This window comes from Haemaphysalis longicornis, unplaced genomic scaffold, assembly GCF_048455015.1.
Source record: "Haemaphysalis longicornis isolate Haplotype H1 unplaced genomic scaffold, Haemaphysalis longicornis Haplotype H1 scaffold_6, whole genome shotgun sequence".
In the NCBI taxonomy this organism is placed as follows: Eukaryota; Metazoa; Arthropoda; class Arachnida; order Ixodida; family Ixodidae; genus Haemaphysalis; species Haemaphysalis longicornis.
The window spans coordinates 207624298-207638425 of record NW_027526407.1 but is presented as its reverse complement, the minus strand read 5'-3'; positions in this window follow the sequence as shown (position 1 = coordinate 207638425).

The window sequence follows — 14128 nt, the reverse complement described above, 5'->3', positions numbered from 1 at the left end:
CGGTCTCTTCACCGTCGATCCGCTTGTAGGGTCACAGACATGGTGGAGCGTCTTCTCGGAAACTGGAAGGTTGTCGGGAAGGTCTGCATTCATTTTCCACGGAAGGGTAAAGGCGTGTTGGTCCTCCTGGTTCGCGATGAGCCCATTAAGCTCACGCGTAACCGAGGCACCTCGATGATTCGAAGCATGGTTTTTGTTTTGAATACTTTTCGTCTCCGAAACTTGTTCAAGAGGTTTTATCAATTCGGGCTGTTTGGGGCACGTATGGAGTGCTACGACGTTTGAGCAATGAACTTTACTTGAAAGGTGGTGTCCTTGACCTCGCACTGTCCATCCAAGTCGAGTCTCAACTGCTTTAAGTCTGGGTCCTAAATGTTCAATATTTCCAGTCACAACAACCCAATAACTCTGATCCAATTAGAACACTGACGTCGCAGTGGTCGGCATGCTCACGCTCGAGACTTCTAGTGTCGGTGATGTTTTCGCGCAAAGCTCCAATCAGAGTTCCATCTGGAAACAGAATCAGCTGGTTGAAAATCGATTTCACCTGAAGCGCCTCTATTATTAATGCCGTAGATTTGCTTGGCAAGCTATGCAAGTGTAGTCGCACTCTACTGAACATTTCTTCGATTTATTTTCCGCCAAATACTCCTACCGTGAGGGTTTCTTTTCCTCTCTTGGCACTTTGGAAGTTAGCGTTTGGAGGAACACACCAGACCTCCTGCGCCTGGTGAGCAGATCAGTTGGAGTTATGGCGACGCCTTTGCTAACTTTCAACCGTTGGTCTTCGTTACACATCGAAGAAGCATGTCGCCGCGAGCACTGCTTGCAGGTGGCTTTTCTCCTGCATTGCCTGGAAAGATGCCCTTGCGTAAAATAACGAAAGCAGCGTCGCTCTCTCGAGAGAGGTGCGCCTTCTTCTCTTCTAAAGTTATCGATACAGAGGAGCAAGACGCTGGGTCGCGCTTGGAAGAACAAAACAGGCATTTTCTAGTCCGAGATGTACCACTGTGCAGGGATGCTACGAACGACAGTTGGGAACATGTATGCTGCTGATGTGAATTGGTATCTCCTAACTCATAGTTCGACGTAGTCGGTGCCATTTCCTCCCAGCATTCAAGTCCTTGCCCCCAAAAAGCCATGAGCTGCTCAAAGGTCTTCTCGTGTACGTGAGTTTGTTGCGAAGGATAATCATTCATGGTGGTTGTCATGGCCATCTTTGGCCACTAATATCTAAGCACTAGATATGCAGGTAGCGTCCGGAGCAGAATCTCTCTAAACATGGAGAAGTACGTACTAGGGCTCATCCCGAGGGGTTTTAGGCTTTTGCAATGAACTTGAACGTGGTCATGGAGGTTTCGCCATCCCTCTACATCGGAGGTTAAAGCAACCGGTTTCAATTCAATGAGGGCTTGCAATTGATCCCACAGAATCCACGCCGGCTCTACGAATCTGTTCTTCAGCAGTGCTATCACGTCATTGTAACCTTCCTCTGTCGGAGCCATACCAGATATTGCGGGAGCGGCTTTTGCAGTTAAAACTTTCGCTAAATACTGAAATTTCTCCGCAGGTCGAAGTTCGGGGTATCCTAGTCTCAAACTTGTTCCAGAATTGAAGCCGGTTTCGTCGTTCTCCATCAACTCGAGGACTGGTAGTTTTGTTTACGTTTCTGCGGTCAGGGGAGGTGGTGGGATTGTCTCATGAGGTAGAACATCAGACTCAGCGCTCCAAGGTTTTCGTGACCGAAAACGAAACTCTGCCATAACTTGCATAACTCCGTCGTTGACCGTCGCTGGGACGAGGTCATCGGAGGTGTCCATATAAATTCTCTCGTCTAGTTTCTAAATCTGTCGGAATAGAAACTCGATCCGGTCGAGAGAAATAGACATGTACATTTGAGTGGTAGGATTTCTATTCCTAAGGCCCTCTTCGACGTTCCGTGCGATGGCTTCAAGCTTCTCTCGCAGTGTGCTTCGCCGCCGCAGTTTTCTTGCAATGGAGGTCATCGTGGGTTCCAAGAGTCTGGTCCGCAGGAGCAGGAGTCGTCGTAATCAGGTAGCGGTCCTGCTGCTCGTCGTCTCCAGCGTCAATTCCCGGGTTTCGGCACCAATTTGCGGATTCTAGGCTCAGGAAAAATGACCTCCATGCAGAGAGGGATGACCGTAGAGATCGCTAGCTTTAATGGCGATTATGAGGAAGACAAAGCAGCTCGAGCGAGCCGTCTACGTGACGATCGGTATGGATGATGATAGTGCAATCGGTGCAGCAGCAATGATGATACCAAGGTTTCTACACAGGCTTTGGCCACCACATGCCGCATGCAGTTCAGTTTTTGAAATTTCCCGGCTTCCGCTTCAGCGTTTGTTCATCAAGCATAAATCTGCAACGCAAACAGCCGACTTTTCTGTGGCAACGTTGACGGCCGGGACTTTATCTGCTAACAACGAATAATAAGGCAGCGCACGAGTTGCATGCAATAGCCGTACGCTGCGCTTTGATAGAGAAGTGGGAGGAATTGGTGGCCGCAAGAAGAACGTTGATTTGGCCGTGGATTTTGGCTATTGAATTTGGCATGCTTTTTTTTTTCTCACGAGTTGAAGCAATAGGGCCCAAGGCTAGGCTTGCACAGAAAATGCATTGGAGTGTCAAGGAGCCCTAGGTTACCTGAGTCTAGTTGAGTTAGGTTGAACACTCTTGCTCTCGAAGGGCCAACCATAATGTTTGACGCTTAGAGATTAATAAGGGTTGTTTGCTCTCAAACTTGCTGCATATCGCGGGTAGAGTCCCGGAGTGCCGGTTAGACCTCAGCAATAAGCCCCACTGCCAGCTATCTCAGTGGTCTTGTCTTGGTGTGGATCGAGGTGTGCTTGGGAGGATTTCAATGTACGGTGGCTGGAAAAGACTGGGCACCACCAAACAAGGTGTTCGAGGTACGGCGGAGTGGGGATATGGCAGCAACCACTTGGTGATGAGGGGTGCAGTGTGAGGTATACAACTTGCGAAGCGTTTCGGTTTCGTAGGCTGCATATATATATATTGACACGGTCTTGATGGATGGAATGGGTTTATTTACAGTTGTGTGGACCGGGAAGGGCCAAGCGAACAGATCGGGAAGCGGCCGGCACAGTCACCACCTCAACATCCTCTTCTACCAAACCACATGGGGCTTCGTCAATCTCTTTTCATTAGAAACCCCAAAGACAATGTCCTTCGTAGAAACTGTGCTGTAACACTTCCCCGGGGCGAGACGAAGCTCACTGAGCGAGTTGCAGTTGTCGGGGTTGGCAAGGCTTCAGGCGGGTGACGTGAACAACTTGAGTTTTGCGGGACCGACGATCTTGGGACATCACTTTAGCGATTTCATAATTCAGGTCGCTTAATTTTCGCACAACTACAAACGGGCCGGTATAGGTTGATAAAAACTTCTGACACAAACCACGTTTGCGTAGCGGCGTCCAGAGCCAGACAAGGTCACCAGTAAAGTACGAAGCTGGTGCGTGTCGTCGGTCATATCACGCCTTAGTCTTCGCCTGGGACGTCAAAGTCCGTAGTGGGGCAAGGCGGCGCGCCTCTTCAGCACGACAGAGAGTCTGCGCTATAGAAACATCTTCATGGTAACAAAAAGGCAGGATACTGTCGAGGAAGCTGCTGGGCAGTCGCATGTATAAAAGAAAGAAAGGTGCGTATCCCGTGACCTCGTGCTTAGCGGTATTGTAAGCGTATGTGATAAAAGGTAACACATCGTCCCAGTTTTTGTGATCTGAGGATACGTACATGGCCAGCATGTTTGTCAGTGTACGATTTGTGCGCTCAGTAAGGCCATTGGTTTGTGGGTGATATGGCGTGCTGTGTCGGTACTGTGACCCACAAAGACGAAGGAGCTCTTCGACGATATCCGCTGTGAATTGTTGTCCGCGATCACTTATAACCACCCGGGGGGCACCATGGCGCAGTATGATGAAGCGCAGAAAAAAGTGTGCGACTTCGGAAGCTGTAGCGGATGGCAGAGCAGTCGTTTCCACATATCTTGTCAGGTAATCGATACAGACAAGTATCCATCGATTCCCGGCCACCGACTTGGGAAACGGGCCGAGCAAGTCAATTCCTACTTTTTCAAAAGCTGACGTTGGTGGACGCACCGGATGCAAAGGCCCGGAAGGAGGGACTGTGGGATGCTTGTAGCGCTGGCACACCTGACATCCGGCGACGTACTGCTTCGACATCTTTCGGAGGCGAGGCCAGTAGAAACGTTGACGGAGTCGGTAAAGCGTGCGGGCAAAACCAAGATGTCCTGAGGTGACGTCGTCGTGCATAGCATGCAGGACGACAGGCCGGAGGCTCTCAGGCACGACAAGCAGAAAGCGAGCACCATCGGACGAATAATTCCGTCTCCAGAGCAAGCCATCTCGGACGACGAACGGTGAAGTCGACGCTTGAGACGCCGCGTGCGGAGACAAAAAATGGCTGCAAGCTGCTATCTTTTTGTTGCTCTTCCTGAAACACGAGTGCATCGGGGAGCGTGGTCGAGATGGAAGCTGAGGAATCGGCATGGTGTTCTTCCTCAAATAGCTGCGCTTGTTGAGGCAGGCGTGACAAACAGTCAGCGTCGGTGTGGCGGCGCCCGCTCTTGTAAACAACAGCGAAATGGAATTCCTGAAGCCGTAAAAACCAGCGAGCAAGTCGACCCGAGGGGTCGCGTAGTCCGACAAGCCAGCACAGGGAGTGATGGTCGGTTACGATGGTAAAATGACGTCCTTAAATGTAGAGTCTGAACTTCTGAATGGCGAAAATCATCGCAAGGCATTCTAGTTCTGTCACCGTGTAGTTGCGCTCTGCTTTCGAGAGGGTACGACTTGCGTAGGCGACAACGCTATGCGCACCTCCATGCGGTTGGACCAGCACAGCCCCAACACCAATGGCGCTGGCGTCTGAGTGGATCTCAATGGGGGCCGAGGGGTCGAAGTGGCGCAACACAGGACCGGATGTCAACAAACACTTCAACTCCATAAAAGACGAGTCACATTCGGGAGTCCACACAAAGGGCGTGTCTTTACGAAGAAGAGCTTCAAAACAAGAAACACAGGTCACTGACCAAGTCAAAAAGAACAAATTGACGTTTCGTAGATTGTGAACAAGGGAGCCGTAGCGCTCCCGAAACGTCAATTTGTTGTTTTTGACTTGGTCAGTGACCTGTGTTCCTTGTTTTGAAGTATGCTACCTGACCAGACGGTATGCCGTCCAACCATCGACTTCACGAAGAAGAGCTGTGAGGGGACAGGCGATCTTGGCGAAGTCTTTGATAAACCGACGAAAGTAGGAGCACAGTCCAAGGAAGCTCCGCAGGTCCTTAAGTGATCGGGGTTTTTGAATGTCACGAACCGCAGCAATGTTTTGTGGGTCAGGCCTGATACCATCGCAGTCAACAAGGATGCCGAGCACAAGCGCCTGGCGCTCTCCGAAACGGCACTTCGAGTTCAGGACCAGGCCAGCCTGCGCGATGCGCTGGAGAACAACATCAAGCCGCTGGTTATGCTCGTTGAACGTCCGGCCGAAAATTATGACGTCATCTAGATAACACATGCAGACTTCCCACTTCAGGCCCCGAAGGACAGAGTCCATGAATCTTTCGAATGTTGCGGGCGCGTTGCACAGGCCGAACGGCATAACATTAAATTCGAACAAGCCATCTGGTGTGACGAATGCTGTCTTTTTCTTGTCGTCCGGGTGCATAGGAATCTGCCAGTAGCCCGATCGAAGATCAACCGACGAAAAGTAAGAGGCAGAATGCAGACAATCGATGGCGTCGTCAATTCGCGGAAGTGGGTAGACGTCGTCCTTCGTCACATTATTAAGACTACGGTAGTCAACGCAAAATCACCACGTGTTGTCCTTCTTTCTGACCAGTATTACAGGAGCGGCCCATGGGCTGGTAGATTCCTGAATTACACCGTTCCGGAGCATTTCCTCAGTCTGCTCATTTATAGCGCTGCGCTCAGCGGGAGACACGCGGTAAGGTTTCTGCCGGATGGGTGGTGCATCGCCGGTGTAAATTCGATGTTGCGTCCGAGACTCTGGCGGCGCAGGAGGGTATTTACCCTGCGCAAAATCAAACACCGAAGCGTGCCGAGCCAGCAATTTTTGCAATGCGTGTCGTTGCTCAGACGGCAACGATTTGTTAACCATTTTGATGAAATTGGCTGTATAGTCCGGTTCCACATTAGTCGCAGGGCCAGCCATAGAAATAGCGTCCAGTGAAGTATCTAAATGATTGTCATAACTGGCGAGCGTGAGGCCCTGAGGGAGAATTACGGATTCTGAGCTTGCGTTCACTGTCCACAGGTAAGTAAAGCCACCCTCCGCATGAACCAAAGCCCGAGGTACGAACAGATTTTTCTTCATTGTTGTGTTCAGTTGGGGCTCAACTAGCGCCACACAGGGGCTGCCCTTGCTCATTTGGCTGCACTGCACGGGAACGAACATGGCTGCCATAGGAGGCAATAGCGTATCATCGGCAACAGCGAACACTCCTCGGCCGGGTTCGGTGGCTTGCTCGATACAAACAGGCAATACACTTCCCAATGAAATCTCTCCAGCACCGCAATCTAACTTTGCCCCACATTCTTTCAAAAAGTCGATACCCAGAATGACATCGTGCGTTGCGTACTCCAATACGGTAAACTCAGTTCTGAAGGTGTCTCCGCCAAGCACAACGTCTGCCGAGATAATTCCAACTACCCGCAAAGGCTCACCACCAACCCCACGGAAATGTCTAGTTCCAGCCTACTCAAACATAACTTTATGTCCAAGGCGATCTTTAAATGACGAGCTCATCACTGACACACTAGCACCGGTATCCACCAAAGCAGTTGCGTTCACACCGTCGACACAAATACGCACCTTGTTTTCTACCATCACTACTGACAGGGGATTTGGTAAAACCGACCGTTCCGCGAACTCACCCCTGTCGGCAGCACCAGCTAGTTTCCCAGAGGCGGGGGCACGAACCGGCGGCGAGGCGACGGCGACCGGCCCTGGCAAAGCGGTGGTGTGATGCTACGGTCGGAGACGGCGGGAGACGCATTGCGGTTGGTGAGCGGAGCCGGGTAGTGGAAAAGGGGATCCTGGTAGATTGCGCCATCCCGTCGGCTGGGTGAAGAAGGAGCAAAGAGCCACGGAGCTTGCTGCTGACGACGGCGACAGAAGCGAGCGATGTGCCCACTGACGCCACAGAAATAGCAAACAGGTGGTTCCCGATAGCGGTCTTGGTTGCCTTGTTGCCGGTAGCGGACTGGTTCGACTTGTTGTCGTGGGTAGCCAGCGACTATTCTACGGGATTCGTTCTCGTAGCCGAGTCGCCGGGATGGCGCTCGGAAGCTCTGAACATTGACGCCATCTTGTAGAAACGTACCCCAGGCCTCTGTGTAGCGGAGTTGTGGTCTGGGTGCTGGTACTTGAAGGCAAGGCTCGTGAACGGCGCACTGGTGGAACACGCAATTTGCAGGAGGCCCCGAATAGGCAGGCAGACCGGCGGTGCACGCTTGAACTTGATACCCTAGTTCTTCCCGTATAATACGGCGAACCAAGGATGCGATATCCTCAGATGGACCAGTGTCCACGCTAGCGACAGTGGGAACGTTTGGAAGACGGCCAAATTTTGGGCAAATCCGCCGAAGCTTGAGAGCTTCAAATGTGCGGCAGTAGCTGGCCACGTCTGCTGCAGAGGCTAGGTTTTCCTTTTGCAATCAAGAAGTGGTATACGTCTTCCGCTATACCTTTTAGCAAATGGCCCACCTTGTCCTCCGCAGTAATGTTCGGGTTTACAAGAGAGCAGAGTTTAAGGACCTCTTGTATGTATGCCGTACAAGTCTCGCCCGGTACCTGTGCTCGCTGCGCGAGCGTCTGCTCGGCCTTTTTGCGGCGGGAAATGGGGTCGCCAAAAGATTTCCTCAGCTCCTCGACGAAGCTCGCCCATGTCGTGAGCTTTGATTCATTGTTTTCAAACCAGGTCAAAGCTGGTTCGACGAGATACACCACTACATAGGCTAGTTGCGCGGCTGTGTCCCAGCGATTGTATTTGCTCACCCTTTCGTAGTGTTTGAGCCAATCCTCGACATCGTCATCATCGTTCCCAGAGAACGAGCGTGGTTCCTTGTGGTGCCAACCGTTGACCACCACTGGGGAAGAGTGTTCACCATTCCGGGGCGGCGCCATGTCAGCCGGGTCCACGGGCAAGCCGGCGATTCGCCTACTCCGACGGAGAACGCAGGATTCCGCAGAGTCCGCAAGGTCCAGGACGTTGCTACCCCGCACCTCCACCACGTGACACGGTCTTGATGGATGGAATGGGTTTATTTACAGTTGTGTGGACCGGGAAGGGCCAAGCGAACAGATCGGGAAGCGGCCGGCACAGTCACCACCTCAACGTCCTCTTCTACCAAACCACATGGGGCTTGGTCAACCCCTTTTCATTAGAAACCCCAAAGACAATGTCCTTCGTAGAAACTGCGCTGTAACAATATATATATATATATATATATATATATATATATATATATATATATATATATACAGAAAGATAGGTCGGCAGTCTACAATGCCAAAGGAGGCATAGGGGTGTGGTTAGGCTCTTTTCTTTTTTACTACGGTTAATTAAGTAAACATTTTTTTAAATATACAGAAGAAAGAAAGAAAGAAAAACACGCGCCCAGAGTGGGGACCGAACCCACGCCTTTCGATTACATGTCGAATGCCTTACCAATTCGGCTATCTGGGCACTGTGTTCTCCTTCACTTTCTGGGCTATTTATATTTACTAGAAGTGTATCTGACGCTTGAGGGTGGTAGCCAGCGCCACTCTGACTACACGGGGAGAAGGGGACCTTCTTTTCAACCCCCGGGGCGTGACTCGAGCGTCTGCAGCCTGTCAAGAGCGGGTTACTGGCGGGAAGCCCTCTTATGCTACCTAGGCATCAAGGCTGCCAGAACCGAGACCCTCGCTAGGCTTTCGCAGTATAATATAGTAAGGAAATGAGGGGCTCGTTGAGGAAATACAGAAAGATAGATTTTTTTAAATAAAAAAAAACCACACCCCTATGCCTCCTTTGGCATTGTAGACTGCCGACCTATCTTTCTGTATTTCCTCAACGAGCCCCTCATTTCCTTACTATATTATACTGCGAAAGCCTAGCGAGGGTCTCGGTTCTGGCAGCCTTGATGCCTAGGTAGCATAAGAGGGCTTCCCGCCAGTAACCCGCTCTTGACAGGCTGTAGACGCTCGAGTCACGCCCCGGGGGTTGAAAAGAAGGTCCCCTTCTCCCCGTGTAGTCAGAGTGGCGCTGGCTACCACCCTCAAGCGTCAGATACACTTCTAGTAAATATAAATAGCCCAGAAAGTGAAGGAGAACACAGTCGCCCAGATAGCCGAATTGGTAAGGCATTCGACATGTAATCGAAAGGCGTGGGTTTGGTCCCCACTCTGGGCGCGTGTTTTTCTTTCTTTCTTTCTTCTGTATATTTAAAAAAAATGTTTACTTAATTAACCGTAGTAAAAAAGAAAAGAGCCTAACCACACCCCTATGCCTCCTTTGGCATTGCAGACTGCCGACCTATCTTTCTGTATTTCCTCAACGAGCCCCTCATTTCCTTACTATATATATATATATATATATATATATATATATATATATATATATATATATATATATATATATATATATATATATATATTGGAGAAGGGCTGTCTTTGGTTGCCGTAGCAAATAGTAAAAAATGGGTATAGCTTCTAACAAAACTGTTTATTGGTCGACGTTTCGATCGGATGCCGATCTTTCTCAAGACAACATTTCGTATTTCTATGCACGTATTTATAAGCTCGTCGTCCAACGACGCCGAAAAAGGAGAGAGGGGGGATTTGGGGAGAAAAGCAGCAACAAACGCACACTCCCGGCGAGGTGAGGTGAAGGTTTGCAAAAAAGAGAGAGAGAGAGAGAGAAGAGAAAAAAGAAAAGAAAAAAAGCAAACGAAAGAAAACACAAAACCAAAACAAACCTAAACATGCAGAAAAGAGAGAGGAGTACACAACTCTTTCAAAACGCGGTCCTCCATCGTTCGTCAGCTTGTAGAAAGAGTGACAGGTAGCGCCCACTTCAGAGGGGGCCGCTCTGCTCAAGAAGCGAAAGCGCAAAGCAGTAACAGGGACGCTCTCACACCATCACTGGGGGGCACAGAATTCCAATGGTCACTGACATTACGGGAAGAGTTGACAGTAAGCGGTCGCAGCCGCACACATGTTTCAGTGCCACCAACGCTACAAACAGATAGGACGGCTCGTTAAGAGTGTAGGTACGATCTCCGCACTGCGGCTCAAAGCATGCACGATTCCGCCTACCGGCAGGACGGGCGAGTGCCATTCATCATTCTTAGCTCTATTCTTCTGCCCGGTCCGGGCAGCCGACAGGGTCGTCCTCGACCATGAACCAGAAAAAAGGAGCTTAACTAATCCTCTAACCGCACGCGGGAGTCGCGCGGGTCCTTTATTGGAGTAAACGGCGGCGGGCGCCGCGATGTTGTTTGTGGCATATGCCGCCTGTGCGGAAACCCAAGGAAGGGAATAAATAAAATAAGAATAGCTTGATTACTTGTTTAAACAACACAGAGACTTACAATTTAGATAGGGGATTATTGTGCAGCGAGATCATCAACAGCATGTATAGACGACATAATGTCCGGGCTAACATTCATTCCTGCTTTTACTGTATTGAATTTGTAAATAATGCAACATTCACGTTGTTCGCGTTCTCTTGTAGTAGAAAATCCACTCTGTAAAAGTGTGACCCTGATGGAGTCGAACGGGTGGTTTTCGGAGTTAATATGTCGTGATAATGGTAGATCCGGGAGTGAACGAACATGTGCGCGATGGTTGTTGAAGCGCATGCGGAATGCCGTGTCCGTCTGGCCAATGTATTGGATGCCACAAACACCGCACTCCAGAAGGTACACCACACTAGAAGAGTAGAAGTCGAGTGTCGCGTGAATTAGATGCTTGAAATGGGAGTTGGTGCTTTCTGCCACCGTGGTTGTCTGCATGTGTTTACATACGCGGCACCGTGCCTTTCCGCATGCTTGACACCCACCCTTGGGTGCCCTCTCAGTTTTGGCGTGTACAAGGTAATCTTTAATATTTTTGGGGCGCCTGTATACGACCCGAGGAGGGGTGGGGAAGATTTTTGAAAGCCGATCACTCTGTTGTAGGATGTTGAAGTGCTTTTTCAAGATTTTGTTTATGTTTGGGGAATTGCCCCCGATCGTCAAAACTAGGTTGCCTCTCCCTTTCTGGTTTAGTTCTTTTTCATGGTGCAGCAACTCTTGGCGATCAAGGTTGACCGCTTTGCAAATAGCGTCGTTGACTATGGGTGGTGGGCATTGTTGCTTCGCGAGTACATTGCGGAAGTTTTCTACGTTTGCCTGGAAGTCCTCAGTGCGGGAACAAATTCTCCTAAATCGGTGGGCCTGCGAGTATGGGATACTCGTTTTGCAGTGGCGCGGATGACAACTGTCGAAGTGCAGATACTACTGCCTATCGGTAGGTTTTTTGTACACGGTAGTGATCAGTTCTCCTTTGTCTGTATTTATATGCACGTCAAGGAAATTGATTCCCGTGGTTGAATAGGTATAAGTGAATGCGATGCTGGGATGGGTCTTGTTGAAACATTCGATGAAGTCGATTAACTCTTCCTCCGTACCGGTCCAAATAAGGAATACATCGTCCAGAAAGCGTTTGTAAAAAAATAGCTTAATTTCACGGGTTGATAGGAATTTTGTTTCGAGATCGTTCATGAATATGTTAGCGTAGTTGGGTGCCATTCGAGTACCCATCGCAGTGCCGTTTATTTGTAGGTAATAGTGATTGTGGAATTCAAAGCTATTTAATTCCAGCACTAGCCTGGTCAAAGTTTCAATGACTTGTGGGCTTGGCGACTCATGATCCCGATGTATGCTATAGGATTCAACCAGGGCTTCAATCCCATCTCGGTGAGGTATATTAGTGTACAGAGAAGTTACATCTAGATTTACAAGGAAGGCGCCATCAGGGATTTTTATGTTGTCGATTTCCCGTAGGAAGTGGTTAGTATCACGAAGATATGCCGAATGGGCAGCGGGTATTTTCTTAATCAGGGAGTCTATGTAGCTTGATATTGGTTCGGTGAGAGTGCCTCTTCCCGAAATTATTGGTCTACCAGGGTTCCCTTCTTTATGAACTTTAGGAAGCATGTAAAACCTTCCTGGCGTTGCGTGTGCTGCTGTAAGTGCTTTACAGAGGCGTGGCTCTATTTCCCCAATTTTGACAAGATTATTTAGTGTTGTTGTTATTATTTCCTGATGTTCAACAGTTGGATCTGCGTCACGTTTTTGGTAGAAAAATTCATTATGTAACTGACGGTGGCCTTCTTGAATGTAGTCTGGTTTACTAAGTATTACAATACCTCCACCTTTATCTGCCGGTTTTATGACAATGTCTGTTCGATCACCCAGTGCCTTAAGTGCCTCGCGCTCCTCTTTAGAAAAGTTCTGGGCCCCTGGTTTGCGAGCGTTATAAACCCGCATGACGTCTCTTTGAACGGCCTCAATGTACGAGACCAAGTGTTTTTCCCGCTCTGATTTCGGTGTCCACTGCCGCCCTACATTGACGGAGGTTGCGGCAGTGCGCTCTTTGTCCGGCAAATCGAAAAAATATTCTTCGAGGCGTAAATTTCGTGAAAAATTGTCCAGATCTTTCAACAAGCTAAACTCATTGTATCGGCCGGTACTTGGGCAAAATGTCAGCCCGCGCGAGATTAACGACCGCTCATGAATAACCCCGGAGAGGTTAATTATGTTTTCATCTATGTTCTTTTGAGTTTTTGACCTTTATTCCTACTTACAGGGTCGGATTGGGGGTGTAATTTTAGGATTTGCAATGTCCGTGTGGTGTGTAGCTGAATTGATTTGAGAAAACTCGTTTGAGTATGGAACTTTATCCCTTGACAATTTTTTAATTTTGATTGTCATTATTTCATCTGTCTTCTTTTTCTCGAAAAGTTCCAGTTCGCTGGCTTCCAGCGAGGAAAGGACAATATTATTCCTAGCACGACGCTCCTCCGCCCTCAGAGACACGAGTGTATTCTCACAATGATCCGCTACGATTTTAGTTAGCTGAAGTGATGCGGATGTAAGAGTTTCGTTCCAATTTTGTGTTTCACGTTTGTTAAACGTATGCATCGATGGTGTTAATGATAGAAGAAGGCCCCGGGGGGCGATCCCAGCCTTTATGTATATTTTGACTGTACGCACATGTAGGTCATGGCGCAACCGCTTGTCAGTTGTTTTCCTTATCTTAAAAAAAATTAGGCGTCAGCAGCTGATCATGTGTGTCATCTGAGGGAGAGGAGGTCGGAACATTTGCGCCGCCAGGATGTCAATTCATGCAAATGCGACGTGCAGAGCCACAGTGTTTTCGGAGATCGTACCTTTTGACGGCGGGGGTGGCAGGGCTTTTCTCGTTTTCTGGACTGGATTCCAGAATCCCGCAGTCTCTCGCGCTCGGCTGGGGGTCAGAAGGTTGTGGGCTTGTTGAAGTCCGTGGGTTGAGTTCTGATTTCCCGGGCTTGGGCTCGATCGTCTGCAGGTTTTCCGACGTAGATGCGCTTGTGGCTGAGAGTCCTGGGTCCGGGCGTTGGGGATATTCAGGTGAACTGTTTGATCCGGCGATGGGTTTGGGTTGTTGCGGTGCTTCACGAGGCTTTTGGGGTTTTTTGTTGATAGCCCCAAAAAGAACGCTGCAAGTGTTTCGCTGGGTTTCCACGTGGAGTCCGCAGACCCTGCGTCACCTTTCTGGGGGGTCACAGTTGTACGCGCACTCCCAGCTTTAAGCCCTCGGTGGACGTTCGGACGAGCGACCGGGCTGGGTATCGGTTCTCTACTGTTAGCGGAGGGACTGTTCGAGCTGACCACCTGGGCGAAGGATGGTATCACTACTGCAGCGGGCTAGTTGCACTGGGGCATGTGGGGTAGGCCGTATCGTCCATGTGAAGGCTGTTCATGGAGGGGACGTTCGGGCTCGTCGGCGGTGGTTGGCTGGTGGCACGGGGGAG